Source organism: Portunus trituberculatus, chromosome 18, assembly GCF_017591435.1.
Source record: "Portunus trituberculatus isolate SZX2019 chromosome 18, ASM1759143v1, whole genome shotgun sequence".
Taxonomy (NCBI): domain Eukaryota; kingdom Metazoa; phylum Arthropoda; class Malacostraca; order Decapoda; family Portunidae; genus Portunus; species Portunus trituberculatus.
Window position 1 is genome coordinate 800,001 of NC_059272.1, and position 20,000 is coordinate 820,000.

A 20,000-nucleotide genomic window follows, 5' to 3' on the forward strand; every position below is an offset into this window, starting at 1 on the left:
CAGAAACACCTTAAAACCCGTATCACTTCAACTAGAGCCCTTTGAAAATAGTAAAGTCGCTGTGAGGCGCGAAAGTGTTTCAGAATATATACTTTAGAACAGGGGTTCTCAACCTTTTTAATCTTATGTACCCCTCGAAGTCTTTCAGTATTGATCACGTATCCCTTTCCCACAATGCAACGTCAGGAAGGGTAAGAATAAATGCATGGTTTATTGACTTAGTTTATTAAGTTTAATTTGTGTTATATATGTGGAGCAGACAAAATTTTTAATTAATATTAGTATGTTTCTATGAGGTAGTGTCGATAGGAACTGGTACCTCACAGGGAGACACTATATGTGACTAACATGTAATACATTTACCAAAAAGGAACTATATCAGACAATTTTCGATCATTATGGCAGTGAACTAGTGTTGCTTCCAGCTAGTTGCAACTTGTAACTAGTGATAGTGATAAATAAGTCAGTGTGTGTGTGAATAACATATAAAATAATAAATCGGAACAAATATAGGTTTGCAAGGTTGTGTGGCAACTGTAATCCAAGAGCGCTTCCTCTCGAGTGATATAACTCCAAGAGTTTCCTTGTTAACGTTGTTAACGTGTCCTGGTCCTAGTGAAGGACACATCCAGCCTAGCACATGTAGGCCATATTGTATACTATAAACAAATTTACAGTTATTCAAAGCTGAAGTATTTTGAGAAACCTGCCACGTACCCAAAAAATTCCTCTCAAGTACCCCTGGGGATACGCGTACCCCAGGTTGAAAACCCCTGCTTTAGAAGAACAGAGAAACATATTAAACAGAGTAACAGAGGAACACTAACAGGAAAATGTTAATAGGAGGAGGAGGAGACGGGGGGGTTGTGTTCCTAAGGGAGTGAAGTCGGTGGGGGGGAGGGGTGGTACTGTGTCACTACCACCACAGAGCACCACCCCGCAGCAGTGTCTCGGTGTTACAGTGACCCAACACCTCTCAACACCACACAACACCACTCAACATCACTCAACACCACACACCACCACACAACACCACTCAACACCACACACACCACTCAATACCACACAACACCATACACCACTCAACACCACACAACACCATACACCACACAACACCACTCAACACCACACAACACCACACAACACCACAAGTCACCTCCTCTTACCTCATACACCAGAACATTCATTATTTGCTCTTCTTGTTTCTCTATTTATTTTTCTTTCCTTCTTTCTCTTTTTATTTACCATTCTCTCTCTCTCTCTCTCTCTCTCCTATTTTTCTCTTCTTGGTTTTCATCACCTTTCTCCTTCTTCTTCTTCTTCTTCTTCTTCTTCTTCTCCTCCTCCTCTTTATCTATTTTCATCATTTTTTCTTTTCTCTCCTCTTCCATCTTCTTTTCCTCTCTTCCTCTTCTTTATCAATCAACACCCCTCTTATCTATTTATTTGCAATCTCTCTCTCTCTCTCTCTCTCTCTCTCTCTCTCTCTCTCTCTCTCTCTCTCTCTCTCTCTCTCTCTCTCAAGACTATTTCTTTCTATAGTAATGTAGAAATCCTGTTAATCTCTCACTAAAATCGGAGAGAGAGAGAGAGAGAGAGAGAGAGAGAGAGAGAGAGAGAGAGAGAGAGAGAGAGAGAGAGAGAAATGTATGACTTGCATGACTGAACGAGGGAAGGGAGGGAGGGGAGGAGAGGGAGGAGGAGGGGAGCGGAGGGAGGGAGTATAGGAGGAAGGAAGAGAGGGAAGAGGGAAGAGGGGAGAGGAGGAGAGGATATTGCATGCACGGAGATGGAAGGAAGGGGAGGAAGGGGAGAGGAAGGGGAGGAAGAGGAGGGGAGGAGGAAGAAGAGGAGGAGGAGGAGGAGGAGAGAGGTGTTACATATGGGGAGAGATAAAAGGAAGAGTAGGAAGAGGAGACAGGGAGAGGAGCGAAGGAAGGAAGGAGAGAGAGGAAGGGAAGGAAGAGAGAGAGAGAGAGAGAGAGAGAGAGAGAGAGAGAGAGAGAGAGAGAGAGAGAGAGAGGATGGTGGGAACGAGGGGATGACACACGGAAGAAGGGGAAAAGGGGAGAGAGAAAGGGGGGAGGAAAATGGGGAGGAGGGAGAGGGAGGGGAGTGTGTTGAGCTCCAGACACGCGATGGATAATTAATAATGTAAATAAAACACACAAAGATAATAATAATGATAATAATAATAATAATAACAACAACAACAACAACAACAACAACAACAACAACAACAACAACAACAACATATACGAGAATAAATGAATTACAAAGTGAAAACTACAACGAGGAGGAGGAGGAGGAGGAGGAGGAGGAGGAGGAGGAGGAGGAGGAGGAGGAGGAGGAGGAGGAGGAAAACGAAGAAAGTGAAGTAAGAGGGAGTCACTGCTGGGGGTGAAAGAATAGAGCAAGTGGAGGAGGAGGAGGAGGAGGAGGAGGAGGAGGAGGAGGAGGAGGCCACAAGAAAAAGGGTGATCACATCTGTGGCACACTCTTAGGAACAGCCAAAGTGTGACTCACGGAGTGCACGTCACGCTGATACCTCCATGTGGTGGTGGTGGTGGCAGTAGTGGTAGTAGAACGAAGGCATCAGTGAGAGAGAGAGAGAGAGAGAGAGAGAGAGAGAGAGAGAGAGAGAGAGAGAGAGAGAGAGAGAGAGAGAGAGAGAGAGAGAGAGAGAGAGAGAGAGATTCATCATCCAGTACTGTGGCTAAGGATAAGATTACTAAAGCATTTAACACACACACACACACACACACACACACAGCTACTAAACCACCCACCCACCCACGCATATGAGTACAAAGACAACCACCACCACTAACAGCACCACCACCACCACCACCACCACTACTACTATAAATATCTCGGTGCCTTATGTGTGTATATTGAACAAATTACGAGTAGTAGTAGTAGTAGTAGTAGTAGTAGTAGTAGTAGTAGTAGTAGTAGTAGTAGTAGTAGTAGTAGTAGTGGCTATTTCCTTTTTGCTTCTTATTCTTTTCTTGTATTTTTTTTATTTGTAAAGATTGCAACAACAACAACAACAACAACAACAACAGTAAACAAGTAATCTCTCTCTCTCTCTCTCTCTCTCTCTCTCTCTCTCTCTCTCTCTCAAGACCTTAACCTATCTATCTACACCTTTGAAATACATACATAAATAAATAAATAAATGAAATAAATGACAAAATATACTAACATTTCTCTTATTTCTTTTTCTTTTCCTTTTTCTCTTCTTTATCTTATCACCCACTATCTCTGAATTAACTCTCTTTATTTCCTTAACCTCCCTTCCATTGTTCTGTGCTTCCCTGTTACACCATTATTGTTTCATCTTATATATACCAGTTTCTATTTTTTCTATTAAGTTTGTTTTCCTTACATGCCATCCTTCTGTCCTTCCTTTCCTCCTACACCACTCTTTGTTTCCTCTCTATACCAGTTCCCATTATATTTGTCTTATTTATGTCATCCTCACCTCTTTTTCTCTCCTCCTATACCATTCTTTGTTTCATGTCTTATATATACCAGTTTCCATTATATTTTTCTTCATTTATGTCATCCTTATCTCTTTTCTTTCTATTTCCTTTCTGATTTACTCGTCTACCTCTCTTTTCCTTTCCGTGCTTTCCTCATATTACAATTTCTTCACCATTCTTGTTTTTGTTTCCAGTTTCCTTCATTTTTTTTCTATTTCTTTCTGTCCTTCCTTTCTTTTCTTTGCATTTTCTCTCCCACCAATTCCTCTCTCAATTTTTCCTTCATACCACTCCGTTCTCCTTTCTTTCTTTCCTCCTTCCAATACCAGTTTTCCTTTCTTTCTATTGTCTCTCCCACCAACTCTCTCTCTCCATGTTTTTCCTTCGTCATACCACTCAGTCCTCCTCTTTTCCATCTGCTCGCCCTTTCCTCCCCTTCTTACTCTATATCACCTGCCATACATAACTTCCTCACCGCGACCATTTTCAAAGACCACAGACACGATTTACTGAGTTCTAAAGAGTATTTGTTCCGTTGATAATGCAGATAAATTGTTAACGTATGACTAGAATTACAGAAGCACTCTTAAACACCCGTGTCACTTCAACTAGAGCCCTTTGAAAACAGTGAAGGTCCTGTGACGCGCGGGTGTTTCAAGATATGGGCAGCTTGTATTCAGAAACGCTCTGCTCTCTCACCACGACTATTTTCCAAGGCCACAGAGGTGATAAGCGGGTTTCTCAAGAGTGTTTCTCCAGATAATAATGTAGAAATCTTGTCACTATGCCTCTAGAACCGTAAAAAATACCTTAAAAATTCGTGTAAATTTAAATAAAGCCTTTTGAAATAGTGGAGGTGAAGCGCAGATGAGTGTTATGCATGAGGAGGAGGAGGAGGAGGAGGAGGAGGAGGAGGAGGAGAATACTTATTAACGAAGAGATGAAACGCAGACATCAACACAACAACTTTTCGAATGACGGACAGCTCGATCAACGGCTGACAGGACATGATAAGTTGCTGAGAGAGAGAGAGAGAGAGAGAGAGAGAGAGAGAGAGAGAGAGAGAGAGAGAGAGAGAGAGAGAGAATTACGTATGGTTCATAGATTTTATTGACATTTTTTTAATATAATTCTTCTTTGTGTTCTAATTATTACGTTTTTGGTGTGTGTGTGTGTGTGTGTGTGTGTGTGTGTGTGTGTGTGTGTGTGTGTGTGTGTGTGTGTGTGTGTGTGTGTCAGTACAAGCTTCTATTCTGATTAAGTTTATTTATTTGTTCTAGTAAAGCATTCATTCTCCTTTGTACTTTCAATTTCACTAACCCACAAATGAATATATTATAGAGACAGTCCTTTTTTTTTTTTTTCCTTCAGTACTGGAACGCATCTTTACCATGAGTTTTGGGTATGATTAGACCATTTTATTGACATTAGGAAGGGTCTATGCAGGTCAGAAGATTGTATGTACAGAATCTTCAACATTTTTAACCCCCCCATAAGTTTCCGAAGCTGTACAGAATCACCTAATAGTAAGCAGAACGAATATAAAAACCCGTCACGGTACTGAAGGGATTAATATTAGAAAAAAAATAAGTAAAAAAAAATATTAAAAAATGTAGAATGTCAGGAGTCCAGAGAAAGACGAATATGTAAAAACGAGAAAGTCAACCATTTATTATTCATCAAAATGTCAAACTAAAACTACGTGGGCATTTCACAGACACAGTTGACAGGGTACAATATCACACACACACACACACACACACACACACACACACACACGTAAACGATAGAAGATTGTGATGCAACGAAATGCAGTTTGAGATGCAGATCAGTACCTCTGTGGAATATATTACTGTGTGTGTGTGTGTGTGTGTGTGTGTGTGTGTGTGTGTGTGTGTGTGTGTGTGTGTGTGTGTGTGTGTGTGTGTGTGTGTGTGTGTGAACAGTAACATAAAAGCCATGTCACTTTAATCTCTGTGTCAAACGTGGCATCACAAACAAATAACAATTATTATCTGTAAACAATAAACAATAAACAAAAGGCAGAAAAAAAACAATAAATAAACACAACACATAAACAAACATCCTGCCACACACACACACACACACACACACGAGGCTCACATTGGGTTCCAGTGAAGGCGATGCTCGGCGGACAGTCAGTCAGTGGTGAGTGTCAGACAACAGAAACAAAAGGAGAGGTGCTGAGTGTTGCCTGCGCCTCACGCCCGCCCTGCTGCTGTTCGGGGCTGAGGGAGGCGCCTGTGCTGAGTGCTGAGTCCCCTGAAGTCAGCACACCCAGCGGGAATGGAAGGCAGGCAGCGAAAAGTGGAGAGACAGCAGGCCGGAGAGTGAGACGGTCAATTCCACACTCAGGTCCTACGAGCTGGCAACAACCACCACCATCACCACCACGGCTACCAGCATCACCACCACTGCCACACCAACCACTGCTACTGCCGATCACCACCACCACCACCACCGCCGCCAGCAGGAGTAAGTAGCCAGCGAAGTGCGCACACATGTACACGCACATGCACATGCACCCGCGGAGAGAGCACTGTCGCCACCGCCACAGCCACAGCCGCCGCGCGCACACACCTCACACACACGCACACACACACACACTCCCTCCACACTGCTGCCTTGCTCCCGCCCGCCACGGCCGCCGGAGTCACACTAAGGAATCAGCTGATATTCCCAGCTTCACTTTTTTTTCTTAACTCTCTCTCTCTCTCTCTCTCTCTCTCTCTCTCTCTCTCTCTCTCTCCGCACACAGTCAGCGGGCGTGGGCGGAGAGAGAGAGAGAGAGAGAGAGAGAGAGAGAGAGAGAGAGAGAGAGAGAGAGAGAGAGAGAGGACGAGTACTTTGTGGTGTATAAGAGATGGTGTGTTCACGCCGCGCTGAGGTAAGGGACGAAAAGAGAGAGAGAGAGAGAGAGAGAGAGAGAGAGAGAGAGAGAGAGAGAGAGAGAGAGACACACACACACACACACACACACACACACACACACACACACACACACACACACACACACGAAAGGAAAGAGAAAGGAACACGAAGGAAAAAAAAAAAAAAAACTCAAGACAAACTGGCCGAGCATAACATATCAAGATGAGATGAAATGAGCTACTAACGCTGTGTGGTGCAGTGAGGTGAGGTGAGGTGAGGTATGGTGCAGTGAGGGGCTACAGTGTGTGGTTATAGAGTACAGCTGCTGCCTCGTCACCATGCCACCACCACCACCACCACCGCTGCCGCCGCCGCCACCACACCGCCCACGAACTGAAGTGTGAGTTGGCGAGGAGTTATTTTAGCGAGTTGAGGTGCTGGGCAAGGAATTTCCCTTCGTCTTATCTAGCCTTGCTCTAACTCATTTTATTTCTGAGCCCGCGTGTGACTGTGTGTGTGTGTGTGTGTGTGTGTGTGTGTGTGTGTGTGTGTGTGTGTGTGTGTGTGTGTGTGTGTGTGTGTGTGTGTGTGTGTGTGTGTGTGTGTGTGTGTGTGTGTGAGAGAGAGAGAGAGAGAGAGAGAGAGAGAGAGAGAGAGAGAGAGAGAGGAGAGAGAGAGAGAGAGAGAGAGAGAGAGAGAGAGAGAAAGAGGCGAAATATTCTCTCACACACACACACACACACACACACACACACACACACACACACACACACAGAGAGAGAGAGAGAGAGAGAGAGAGAGAGAGAGAGAGAGAGAGAGAGAGAGGCGAAATATTCTCTCTCTCTCTCTCTCTCACACACACACACACACACACACACACACACACACACACACACACACACAGAGAGAGAGAGAGAGAGAGAGAGAGAGAGAGAGAGAGAGAGAGAGAGAGAGAGAGAGAGAGAGAGAGAATTTCGACCTCTTCCTCTCTCTCTCTCTCTCTCTCTCTCTCTCTCTCTCTCTCAAATAGATCCTCTCTTCTCACCTCACTTTCTCTCCCTTTACGAACACACACACACACACACACACACACACACACACACACACACACACAGCGAAATGACTATAATAACAACAGTAATGAATCCCTTGCAGTCATTGGTCCATTGCAACACCCGCTGGCGACTCCTGACCAATCACAGAGCAGTGGGCGTCTGGACAGCCAATGTGGGAGGAGGTTGCAAGGCGCGTGGGTGTGTTAGTAGGAAGTGTGAAATTGGTGTTTGAGAATGTTCCCTCCGCCGCGGTGAGTGGGTCCTTCCTTCTGTGCTAATGCCTGGCTCACTAGACTACAAGGCTCCTATTCTCTAAAAAAAACCTTGAGTGTGTTACCGTTGTCTGCTTCTAATAGGGTCTAGTATGGTTAGTCTGGTGGGGTTCATTAGTTGTGTCTTCTCACGTGGTCTACTGGAAAGTCTATTGGTGTTCATGTGTTCTAAATGGTTTATCTATTTAGTCCAACTCTGTAATGCAAGAGTTTAACCCCTTCAGTACCATGCCGCGTTTCCATGTTCACGCTGTTTACTATTTGGTGATTGTATACAGCTTCAGAAACTCATGTGGGTGATTTAAAATAGTGAAGACTGTGGCCATTAATCTTTTGACCTCCATAGACATTTCCTAATGTCAATAAAATGGTCTAATCGTGCACAAATCTCAAGGTAAAATGTGTCTCGGTATTGAAGGGGTTAACCAGTACTCTCAATCATTCATGCCTTCTCTGGTACACTCTGGAACTCCCTCACTGCCTGCTTCTGTGTTTCTAACTTCCTATGACTTGACCATTTTTTTTATATCTTGTGGGCTTTTCACGGGAATTTATGGGCTAAAGGGGATACTTTTGGGGTACCTCCTATCTCAAAGCCCACCTGCTAGGAGACTGTTGCCCGACTGAGGAAACCCAACCTACAATACGACCGTGGGCAGGATTCGAACCCGTGCGCTTGGAGACCCCTCGGACCCCAAGGCATGCATGGTTCCACTGCATCACGGCGGCCATTTAACCTCTTCAATAGTATGACATGTTTTCATATGGATTCTGGCTACTATTTAGTTATTTTATACAGCTTCAGAAACTTATGTGAGGATTAAAATAGTGAAAACTTTGGCCATTACTCTTCTAACCTCCATTTACCCTTCCTAGTGTCAATAAAATGGTCAACTCGTGCACAAAACTCAAAGTAAAAATACGCCCCAGTACAGAAGGAGTTAAGAGGGAGGTTTCAAGACATTTATCCTTTTTTTTTTTTTTTGGCTAACTTTCGGACCTGCAAGGAAACTGACAATTAAGTCGGCTTTTTTTTCTCTCGTTTTATGTCCCCTTAGCCAGTTATCCCCTCTTACATTAAAAAGAAAGGATCTATTTTAGTGTCCATGTGTTTAAGTGTAACTAAAGTGACTGATCTGATTGTATTCTCCATTAGTTCCAACAGTGTCTACCTTTGGGGGTATTTAGAGTGTTCAGGCACATAATCTTGACTTCTTTCTACAGCCTCTGGTGGAAGTAATTAGTAATCTCGACTTCTAACCGACTTGAGTGGAGGTAATCAGTGTTTTGCAGATGTCTACGCAATCCTGACCACTTCCATCAGCCTCGTAGCATTGGAAGGTATTGGTGTTTACTAGCGTATCACCTTGGTTTCTTATTAACGAGCTCTAGAGAAAGCTATCACAATGTTGAAGTGTCAAATTTTAACCACTTCAGTATCATGACACGTTTTCATATCTATTCTACTTACTATTAGGCGATTTTATACAGCTTCAGAACTTATGTGGAGATTAGAATAGTCTGACTTCCATAAACCCTTCCTAATGTAAATAAAATCGTCTAATCATACCCAAAACTCAAGGTAAAAAATGCGTCTCAGTACTGGTGCGGGGGAGGTCGGTTAATGCGTATGTACTTCCTACAGGCTCTGGCATTGTAAGTTGTTAGTGTTCTGAAAGGCATCATTACTTACTCTTATTCTTACAGGTTCTACTGGAAGTTATGAGAATTTTCAAGGATGTTTTCAGGAAGGATGACAATGTTCCTTTTTTTTATTATTATCATTTATACCATGTGGGCTTTTCACGGGAATTTCTGGACTAAAGGGAATACTTTTTGGGGTACCTACTATCTCAAAGCCCACCCGCTAGGAAGCCGTTGCTCCGAGTGAGGAAGCCCAACCTACACTCGGACCGTGGACAGGATTCGAACCCGTGTGCTTGGAGACCCCTCGGACCCCAAAGCACGCATGGTTCCACTGTACCACATTAATCCCTTCAGTACTGGGACGCATTTTTACCATGAGTTTTGGGTATAGTTAGACGATTTTATTTACTTTAGGAACGGTCTATGGAGATCAGAAGATTAAAGGCAACAGGCTTCACTATTCTAATCCTTATAGGTTTCTGACGCTGTATAAAGTTACCAAATAATAAGCAGAATAAATATGAAGACGTGTCATGATACTGAAGTGGTTAAAAGTGTGCCATTTGTTTTTAAGCACAGCAGCTCACAAGTAGTCAATTTATTACAGCATTTAGAATTTTTAGACCAACGTGTCTGTATCTCGTTTTTCACATGATTAAAGAACAATTTCAGCATAAAATAAATTACTTTTTTTTTATGTAAGAAGGGAAATCTGGCCAAGGGCAACACAAAAACTAATAAACGAAAAGGCCCACTTTGACGCCAGTTCTCGAGCAGGTCCGAGAGAGAGAGAGAGAGAGAGAGAGAGAGAGAGAGAGAGAGAGAGAGAGAGAGAGAGAGAGAGAGAGAGAGACAAAAGAATGAATAACATAAACAAATGTCCCGGAACCTCCCTCTTGAATCCAATGAGTTCAGGTCAAAGGAAGATGGAAACACAGACGCTAAAGATGACTCACAATTAACACAGAAAATAACGAAACAAAAGAAGAAAATATAAGCTAAATTAAGGTTATCTACAGGTATCGTATCGTGTGTATGTGCGTCTCTCTTCACCCGTTCTTGTAATGTTCCCTTTGTGCTTCCTTCCTCACTGCACTTGTTTGCTTTTGTGACGCACTCAGACTGATATTTCCCCGCGCCACACACACACACACACACACTCTAAGCAGCGACAAAGGCATGTTGGCATTTATCAGTATCAGTTTTTCCCTCTATCCTTTGCTGTTGAGAACTTGAGATGTCTATATATGTCTCTGGGCGCTATGGAATGAGTGGTGGTGGTGGTGTTCTTATTGTTATTACGATTATTATTATTACTGTTGTTGTTGCTGTTGATGTTATCGTGATGGTGGTGGTGGTGGTAGTAGTAGTAGTAGTAGTAGTAGTAGTAGTAGTAGTAGTAGTAGTAGTAGTAGTAGTAGTAGTAGTAGTAGTAGTAGTAGTAGTAGTAGTAGTAGTAGTAGTTTGTTGTAGTTGATGTATCATGTGGTGGTGTTGTAGTTGACGTTATCGTAGTAGTAGTAGTAGTAGTAGTAGTAGTAGTAGTAGTAGTAGTAGTAGTAGTAGTAGTAGTAGCAACAGCAACAGCAACAGCAGCATTAGTAGTAGTAACAATAGTAGTAATAATAGAAGCAGTAGTGTATCAGCTAAACATGACAACATCCTCAAATCCCGTACAAAGATCCACTACTTGCAATTATGTCCGTATGAGTTAACAAGCAGCCTTGATCCCTGGCGCGCCGCTGGCCAAGGCAAGCAGCAATACCGCGGCGTGATCTTTCATCTGATCTTTACTCTTTTACCACAAGAATCAACACGTCTTGTTCGCCACACCGCCTGTCCCACTCGCCTGACATTTCATTGTGGCTTTTTCTTCATGAAATCTCCTTTGTATGTAAATATATTAGCAAAAGATGAAGAAAAGAAGGAAAAAGAGAGAGAGAGAGAGAGAGAGAGAGAGAGAGAGAGAGAGAGAGAGAGAGAGAGAGAGAGAGAGAGAGAGATTACGTAAAGACATGGATAGATTGATAGATACACGAGAATACTACTACTACTACTACTACTACTACTACTACTACTACTAATAATAATAATAATAATAATAATAATAATAATAAGAAGAAGAAGAAGAAGAAGAAGAAGAAGAAGAAGAAGAAGAAGAAGAAACTGTGTTGTTTCCTATTCACCAAAGCAAGGACGTGGAACAAAAAACATACATTCAGATCCTACACAGCACCATCACGATATCAAAGCCATAGGAACCCAGCTGATCACTTCTAAGGCCTTTCAATTTTCAGTTCACACGGCTCCAGTAATATTTAACCCCTTGAGTACCATGACGCGTTTCCATATTCATTCTGCTTACTATTTGGTGATTCTATACAGCTTCAGAAACTCATGTGGGAGATTCAAATAGTGAAAACTGGCCATTAATCTTCTGACCTCCACAGACTCTTCCTAATGTCAATAAAATGTTCAAATTGTACACAAATCTCAAGGTAAAAGTGTATTCCAGCATTGAAGGGGTTAAACAACGACTCGGCAAGGATCCTTCACCTGGACTACATTAAACAAGCTTTGGTGATACTACTGTTGGAACACGTAAAAGTCAAAACAACAATGATTTTTATACTACTGACAGAAAAAAAAAGAAGCATCCTTGACCATCTCCGTGTGGCCTTTAAATCTTCTGGCGTGTTCGTTTAGTTCTAGTGAGAGTTAATCAAATAATGATTTTGCGCCACCTATAAATCAAACATCCGTAAGAACTCGATTAATTATTTAAGTGGCCTTCGACTACTGAGTGGCGTTCATGTGGCCGTGTTGATAGTGGCATAATGATTCCACAGTGATTGGTTGTTACAAGGCTTAACCCCTTTCAGTACTGAGACACATTTTCACCTTGAGTTTTGGGTAAGATTAAACTATTTTATTTGAATTAAGAAGTATCTGTGGAGGGCAAAAGATTAATGGCCAGAGTCTTTACTATTCTAATCGTCACGTAAGTTTCTGAAGCTATCTAAAATCGCCAAAATAGTAACCAGAATGTATGTGAAAGCGTGGCGCGGTACTGAAGGACTTAAGCGGAATTTTCAGGACTGTTTGAAAGGATGAGATAAAAGTTAAACTACTTTGAACCATCATCAGATCAAACACTTATCCCCTTCTTTTGGCTAACTCTCTCTCAGACCTGCACGGGACTGGCAACTAACTAGGCCTTTTTTATTTTATTTTCAACTCTCTCTGTTGTCCTTAGCCAGTTTTCCTCTATTATATACAAAAGAAAAAAAAACCATGGAAATCCGATTCATCATCTGTAACCATTCAATTTTCAAGGACATTCATATAATTAGCTATAAAAAGAAGAATGATTCAGCAACAACTATTTCAAACATGGTTCAGTGAAATTCTCAACACTGTTTGTATTAACAGATCTAGTAACAGTTAAATGATGATTTTTTGAACGATGGAAACCCGATTTGTCATCTCTGTACCTGTTCAATTTTCAAGGACGTTCATACGATTAGCTATAAAAGAACGATTCAGTAACAACTATTTCAAACATGAAAAGTGAGATTTTCAACGCTGTTTGTATTGTCAGATCTAGTAGCAATCACACTAAGATTTTTCGGATCATCAACACACCAAACTTTCGTGTGGACTCAAATAACTATCAGCATTGGTCATATGGCTCTAGAAAAAAAAAAAAAATCAGTTATTCGGCAATGGTTGACTACTTTTAACATGCTGTAGTGGATGCTATTGACGTTGTAAAAACTGGTTGTATATTCCCGGTAAGAGTTAAAACAGATTTAATGCCATTACATCGTTTGGAAACCTGATTAATCTTTCTTTGTTGCCTTTGAATTTCCAGGAATGTTCATCTGGGTCTAACAATAGTTCAATGACGATTATGCACTGGCCAGCTACTTCTTACATTATCTATTATAGTAAAAGTTACACAATGATTCTCAAATGATCAACGACTTTTACAACTTTTACTATGCAGTAGTAGACGCTATTGGAATTCTAAAGAAAAATATTTGTATGGTTCAAGTAAGAGCTGAAGATTTTAAACCATTACTACTTTAAACAACACTTGAGAACCTGACTAACCTTCCTTTGTTGTCTATGAATTTCCAGAAATGTTCATCTGGTTCTAGTAATAGTTCAACAACGATTATATACTGACCAGTTATTTCTTACATGCTTTATTAGACATCATTAGAATTTTTATGGTTGCTCATATGGCTCTAGCAAAAGTCAAACAATGATTCTCCAATGATCAGTAACTTTTAACATGCAGTAGTAGATGCTATTGAAATTCTAAAAACTGTTAGTATAGTTCCAGTAAAAGTTAAACAAAGATTCTACACCATCAATCGATTAAACACCCCTAGAACCCGAATAAGCATGTCCAAGGTCTTTCAATTTGCTTAGATGGTCACGTGATTTCAGAAATAATTGAACGATCCCAAAATGACTGACAACTTTTAACACACTACAGAGGTTTCCATAGCGATCTACAGTGATACGTGAACGATCTTTTAGCACACTATAAAGTTTTTCATAGCGTTCTACAGTGATAAATAAACGAAAAAAAATGAACAATGATTTTAACACGATAACTGAACGATTATAAAACGACCGAAAACTTTGAACACACTACAGAACTGTTCATAGTAATCTACAGTGATAAGTGAACAATCCTTTCACATGCTACAGAGCTTTTCATATTGTTCTACATGATAAATTAACGATTATAAAATGACCAATGACTTTTAACACGATAAATGAACGAGTTTAAAATAAATAATGAGTTTAAGCACGAAAATGAAGTTATTCCAAAATGAATGATGACTTTTAACACGATAATTGAACGAGTTTAAACATGGCAATACAACACCTAATAAAGAGTACAGCATTGCCTACTACAGATCTTTTCATTATGTTCAACAGTGATAAATGAACGATTATAAAATAAACAATGACTTTTAACACAATAATTGAACGAGTCAATAAAACAGCCCAATACACCTAATAAAGAGTACAGCAATGTCTACTACAGATGTTTTCATTGCGTTCAACAGTCATAAATAAACGATTACAAAATAAACGGCGATTTTAAACCAGATAATTAAACGATTCCAAAACGAATAATAACTTTTTAACACACTACAGAGCTTTTTCATAAGATTCTACAATGATAAACGAACGATTCCAAAATAAACCCATGACTTTTAACGCACTAAAGGACAGTCTACAGCATTCTAGAAGCCGTTAATCCCTTCATTACCATGACACGTTTTCTTATTCATTCTGATTACTATTTGGATTTTTTATAAACCTTCAGAAACTTATGTGAGGATTAAAATAGTGAAGACTGTAGCCATTAATCTTCTGAGCTCCAAAGACCCTTCCTAATGTCAATAAAATCGTTTGGTCATACCCAAAACTCGTAGTAAAAACGCATCCCAGTACTGAAACGGTTAAACAATGCCACTACACCACCAATACATGAAACACGCCTAGAAACCCAACTCTTTATAAGTGTGGACCTGACAAACAGTATTGACAGGAGCCCACCATCCCAGCACAGCGTCTAGGAGCACAACAACACAGCGAGGCCCATGAAGTAACACCTCCACGCTGGATAATGCCGGGGGTGGATACGGCGAGACGGTCACAAATGTAACGTGGGTCCTGATAATAAAAGCCGAGGTGGGGGAGGGAACACCATCAACCCCTGGTGTGTGTGTGTGTGTGTGTGTGTGTGTGTGTGTGTGTGTGTGTGTGTGTGTGTGTGTGTGTGTGTGTCACGTAATGGACCCACATATGTGAGGCACGAGAAGGAGGAGGAGGAGGAGGAGGAGGAGGAGGAGGAGGAGGAGGAGGAGAAACGGGGCTACATGCGTGTGGTGATGGAGGAGAGGTGGTGGAAAGGGAGAGTGGAGGAGGAGGAGGAGGAGGAGGAGGAGGAGGAGGAGGAGGAGGAGGAGGAGGAGGAGGAGGAGGAGGAGGAGGAGGAGGAGGAGGAGGAGGAGGAGGAGGAGGAGGGAGTAGAGGTACAGGTGGAGTGAGTTTGGACACGAAATATGTTGGACAATGTACCGTGAGAGGGAGGGAGGGAGGGAGAGGGAGAGAGGAGGACGACTGGAGAGGAGGGAGGAGGGGAGAGGAACAGAGAGAGGGAGAGAGGGAAGTGTGGAAAGGCCTGGAGGAATAAAGGGAAGGGGAGGGAGGAGAGGATGGTCTGGAAAGCTGGAAGTGGAAATGTGTGGAAGGATTTTGTGGTGTGGAGAGGAAGGGAAAGTGGAGAGGGAGCTGAGTGGAAAACTGGAAGGTTCTCTTGTATAGGAGGAAACAAAGGAAGGGTCTGGAAAACAAGAGGAAAGAAGGTTAAAATATCTGGAAGGCTCTTGGAAGGCTATTGTGTACTGAAGGAAAACAAAGAAAAGATCTGAAGAAATTTGGAAGGTTCTGGGTCTGGAAAACAAGAGGAAAGGAGGGTTAAAATATGTGGAAGGTTCTTGTGTAATGGAAGAAAACAAAGTAAAGGTCTGGAAAATTTGGAAGGTTCTTGCATATTGGAGGGACATTAAAAAGGAAAGGTATGGAAGGTTGTAGGGAAGCTCTGGAAAAGGAAAGAACATGGAAAGCTTATGAAGAAAAGGTCCGGAGAGAGAGAGAGAGAGAGAGAGAGAGAGAGAGAGAGAGAGAGAGAGAGAGAGAGAGAGAGAGAGAGAGAGAGAGAGAGAGAGAGAGATGGTGGAGGGATACATGGATGGTTAGAAGAGGAGGAGGAGGAGGAGGAGGAGAAAGGTCCAGTGGGTTTGCTTCCTCACTCGATCCCTGTTTCAAGGTCATCCCTGCCTCTCTACCTGCCAGAGCCAGAGAGAGAGAGAGAGAGAGAGAGAGAGAGAGAGAGAGAGAGAGAGAGAGAGAGAGAGAGAGAGAGAGAGAGAGAGAGAGAGAGAGAGAGAGAGAGAGAGAGAATCCACACACCATTCCTCACACCACCACCACCACCACCACCACCACCACCACTACTACCATCACCATCAGTAGCAGGTAGTGTACTGTATGTAGCCGTTAACACCCAATACACCACCTAATGAAGAGTACACCACCACCCCCACCACCACCATCACCACCACCACCACCACCGTAAGAGCACCAATCCATCTACAGCATTCCTGGTGACCTCTGCAACTCCCTGCCTGGTGTCTGCTTCTATATTTCCTCTTCCTTCCTTCCCGTGACTTGAACTCTTTCAGGAGGAAGGTTTCAAGACATTAACCTCTTCAGGACTGCATTTTCATCGTGAGTTTAGGTGTGATTAGACCATTTTATTGACATTAGGAAGGGTCTAAGGAGGTCAGAAGATTAATGGCCAGTCTTCACTATTTTAACCCCCACACACGTTTCTGATGCTGTATAAAATCACCAAATACTAAGCAGAAAGAATATGAAAAACGCGTTCTGGTAATGAAGTCAGGTTCGTATTCTCAATCACTTCTGTGCTTCACCTCCACTATTGCAAAAGGCTTTATTTAAATTGACACGTGTTTTTCAATGTGCTTTTACGGTTCTGGAGGCAGATTGACAAGTTTTCTGCATTAATTACTGGAGAAACACTCTTGAAAATCCCACTGATAACCTTTGTGGTCTTAGAAAATAGTCGTGGTGAGAGAGCAAAACGTTTTAGAATACAAGCCTTTTCAATGCGATACAAGTGTTTTTAAGGGTGTTTTAATGGCTCTTGAGGCAGATTGACAAGATTTTTACTTTAATTACTGGAGAAACTCTCTTGAAAACCCCGCTAATCATTTCCTTGCCTTTGAAAACAGTCATGGTGAGGGAGCAGAGCGAGCGAAGCGTTTCTGAATACGGACCTTACTCTCCAACATTGGGTGATCCTTCTGACCTTTCTTTGGGGACTGGCATTCTCCGTGGGTCCCTTTTTTCCACTCCTCGTTGCCCTTGGTCAGTGTCCCTCTTGCGCAGAAAAAAATAAAGGTAATCCTAACACTGGTAAACTCTGGAACTCCCTGCCTGCTTCTATATTTCCATCTTCCTGACTTATCTTCTTTTAAGAGAGAGGTGTCGAGACATTTATCCCTAAATTTTTACTAATTCATTTGATTCTTTTACTACAATCCAAGTGGGCCTTTTTTTTCTAATATTCACCTTTTTTTTTGCCCTTGGTAGTTCTCCCTCTTACATAAAAAAAAAAAAAAAAAAAACTATAGTCTGTCTACTATATACTGGCTCCTTGGTCTCGGTCTGAATGCGTGGCAGTCAGACCTTGAGGAAAACGATAAGCTCACCACGTAATAAACACTGGAAACACTTTATTATGCCTTAGTATTGATAAGCGTGTGGATCAATAGAAAAACAAGTATCATTCACACCAAATCAATCATATGATCAATAAGCTACAATACGGTTTTTTTTTTTTTTTTTTATATATACCATGTGGGCTTTTCACGGGAATTTATGGGCTAAAAGGAATACTTTTTTAGGGTACCTCCTATCTCAAAGCCCACCCACTAGGAAATCGTTGCCCCGAGTGAGGAAGCCCAACCAACACTCGGACCGTGGACAGGATTCGAACCCGTGCGCTTGGAGACCCCTCGGACCCCAAAACACGCATGGTTCCACTGTATCACGGCGGTCCTTTGAACCCAGGAGATCCCTTAAAGCAGAGAGACAATAGCAGTTTGTGTGATGTACTGTAACCTTTTAGTACACTTAACGCAGCGTAGTACAGTGAATACAACACTCTCTCTTTACTCTTCCCAATACTATAAATCCGTGAGTTGTACTGCATGTAACCTAAACTCTGGAACTCCCTGCCTGTGTCTTTACTTCCAACTTTCTATGACCTGACTTCATTTAAGAGGGAGGTTTCTAGACATTCATCCCTATCTTTTGGCTAACCCTGTCCGATCTGTAAGGGGACTGGCGACTAAGTGGACCTTCTCATTTATTTTTGTTACTCTTGGGCAGTTTTTTCCTTCTTACATAAAAAAAAAAAACTGTGCTATCGACGTCTTTCCTAACACCATCAGCAGAAATGTGTGTTATCTACATCTTTCTTAACAGCACTAGCAGAAATGTGTGCTATCTACATAGTTTCAAACACCACAAGCAGAAATGTGTGCCATCTGCGTCTTTTCTAACACTGCCCGTAGAAATGTGTGCAATCTACATCGTTCTTAGCATCGCCAGCAGAAATGTGTGCTATCTACATCTTTCTTAACAGAATCAGAAATGTGTGCTATCTACATCGTTTTTAGCACCAATATCTCCCAGCCTCTCCCAGTCTTTCCCTGACTAACCCAGCCTATCTCCACATCCCTGCCAGCCTCTTCCAGACCTTCCCAGCCTCTCCTAAACCTTCCCAGCCTCTCCTAGACCTTCCCAGCCTCTCCCAGACCTTCCCAGCCTCTCCCAGACCTTCCCAGCCTCTCCCAGACCTTCCCAGCCTCTCCTAGACCTTCCCAGCCTCTCCCAGACCAACACAGCCTTTCCCAGTGTACTCTACATAAGTATATAGCCGTCACAACCCAGCCCAGCCCAGCCCAGCCCAGGAAGAGGCCAGTGCACATTCAGCCGGCAGTGAGCGAGGCGTGCGTGGAGGCTGTTACACCCGTAGTTAACTTTGGTAATGTACAGTGACGGTAAAGCTGAAGGGTATACACGGGACTGAACCCAACCCTGGCAACCCACACCACCACTACAGCCATGCCACCACACCACACCACTGCTACACTGCTGCTACACCATACCACTGCCACACTACTGCTACACTACTCACTACACCCGAGCGCAGTCACACCACTGCACCACACCACTGCTAAACTGCTCACCACACCACAATATCATCAGAAAGCCACACTCTACAGCCACACCGCTACACCACAGCACTGCTACACCCTCGCCACAACACACCACTACCACACCATTTTCCACACACCAGCACACCCACACCGCTACACCACACCACTGCATTGCTAGAAAGCCACACTCCACAGCCACATCGCCTCACCATACCACTGACAGACATCCGCACAGCCTCACTACTCATAACACAGCCACATCGCCTCACTACAGCACTGGCTCCCCCTTAACAGCAACACCACAACCACAGCCTCACCGTTTCACCACAGCACAACTATACCGTTCACAGCCACACAACTATACCGTTCACAGCCACACCGTTTTGGCCTTGAGGCTGTGATGGTGGTGGTGGTGGTGGTGGTGCAAAGACCCTCACACACACACACACACACACACACACACACACACAGGCAAGGTGACGTCCCCGCTCCCACAGTCTACCTCTCCTAAGTTTCCCAAGGCGACACCCATGTATGTGTGGTGGTGGTGGTGGTGGTGAGTGAGTGAGCACCCCGCAGTGAAGGGTGAAGGTGTGGGTAAGCTGTGCACTCCCTTACTCATTCTCTCTCATTACTTCTCTTGTTCTCTCATTTCTTTACCTCTCTCTCCTTCACTGCCTTTACTCTTCTACTTTCTCACTCACTCACTCACTCACTCACTCACTCCCTAGCTTCATTTTTCTCTTATTCCTTCCTCTAGTTACTCCTTCCTTCTTTCCTTCTCTTTTATCCTTCAATCTC

At 42.7% G+C, this 20,000-nt stretch overlaps 1 protein-coding gene and 1 long non-coding RNA gene across 2 annotated transcripts in view; one reads left to right on the forward strand and one right to left on the reverse strand.

Annotated features, from left to right (window-relative positions):
• Positions 1-20,000, reverse strand: part of LOC123505874 (protein gustavus-like) — a 118,473-nt gene that overhangs the window by 90,655 nt on the left and 7,818 nt on the right.
• The window catches only part of LOC123505877, a 6,988-nt gene continuing 5,646 nt past the window's right edge, over positions 18,659-20,000 (forward strand). The window contains exon 1 of the long non-coding RNA XR_006675285.1: positions 18,659-19,024. This is a non-coding gene — a long non-coding RNA (uncharacterized LOC123505877). The remainder of the gene's footprint in view (positions 19,025-20,000) is intronic.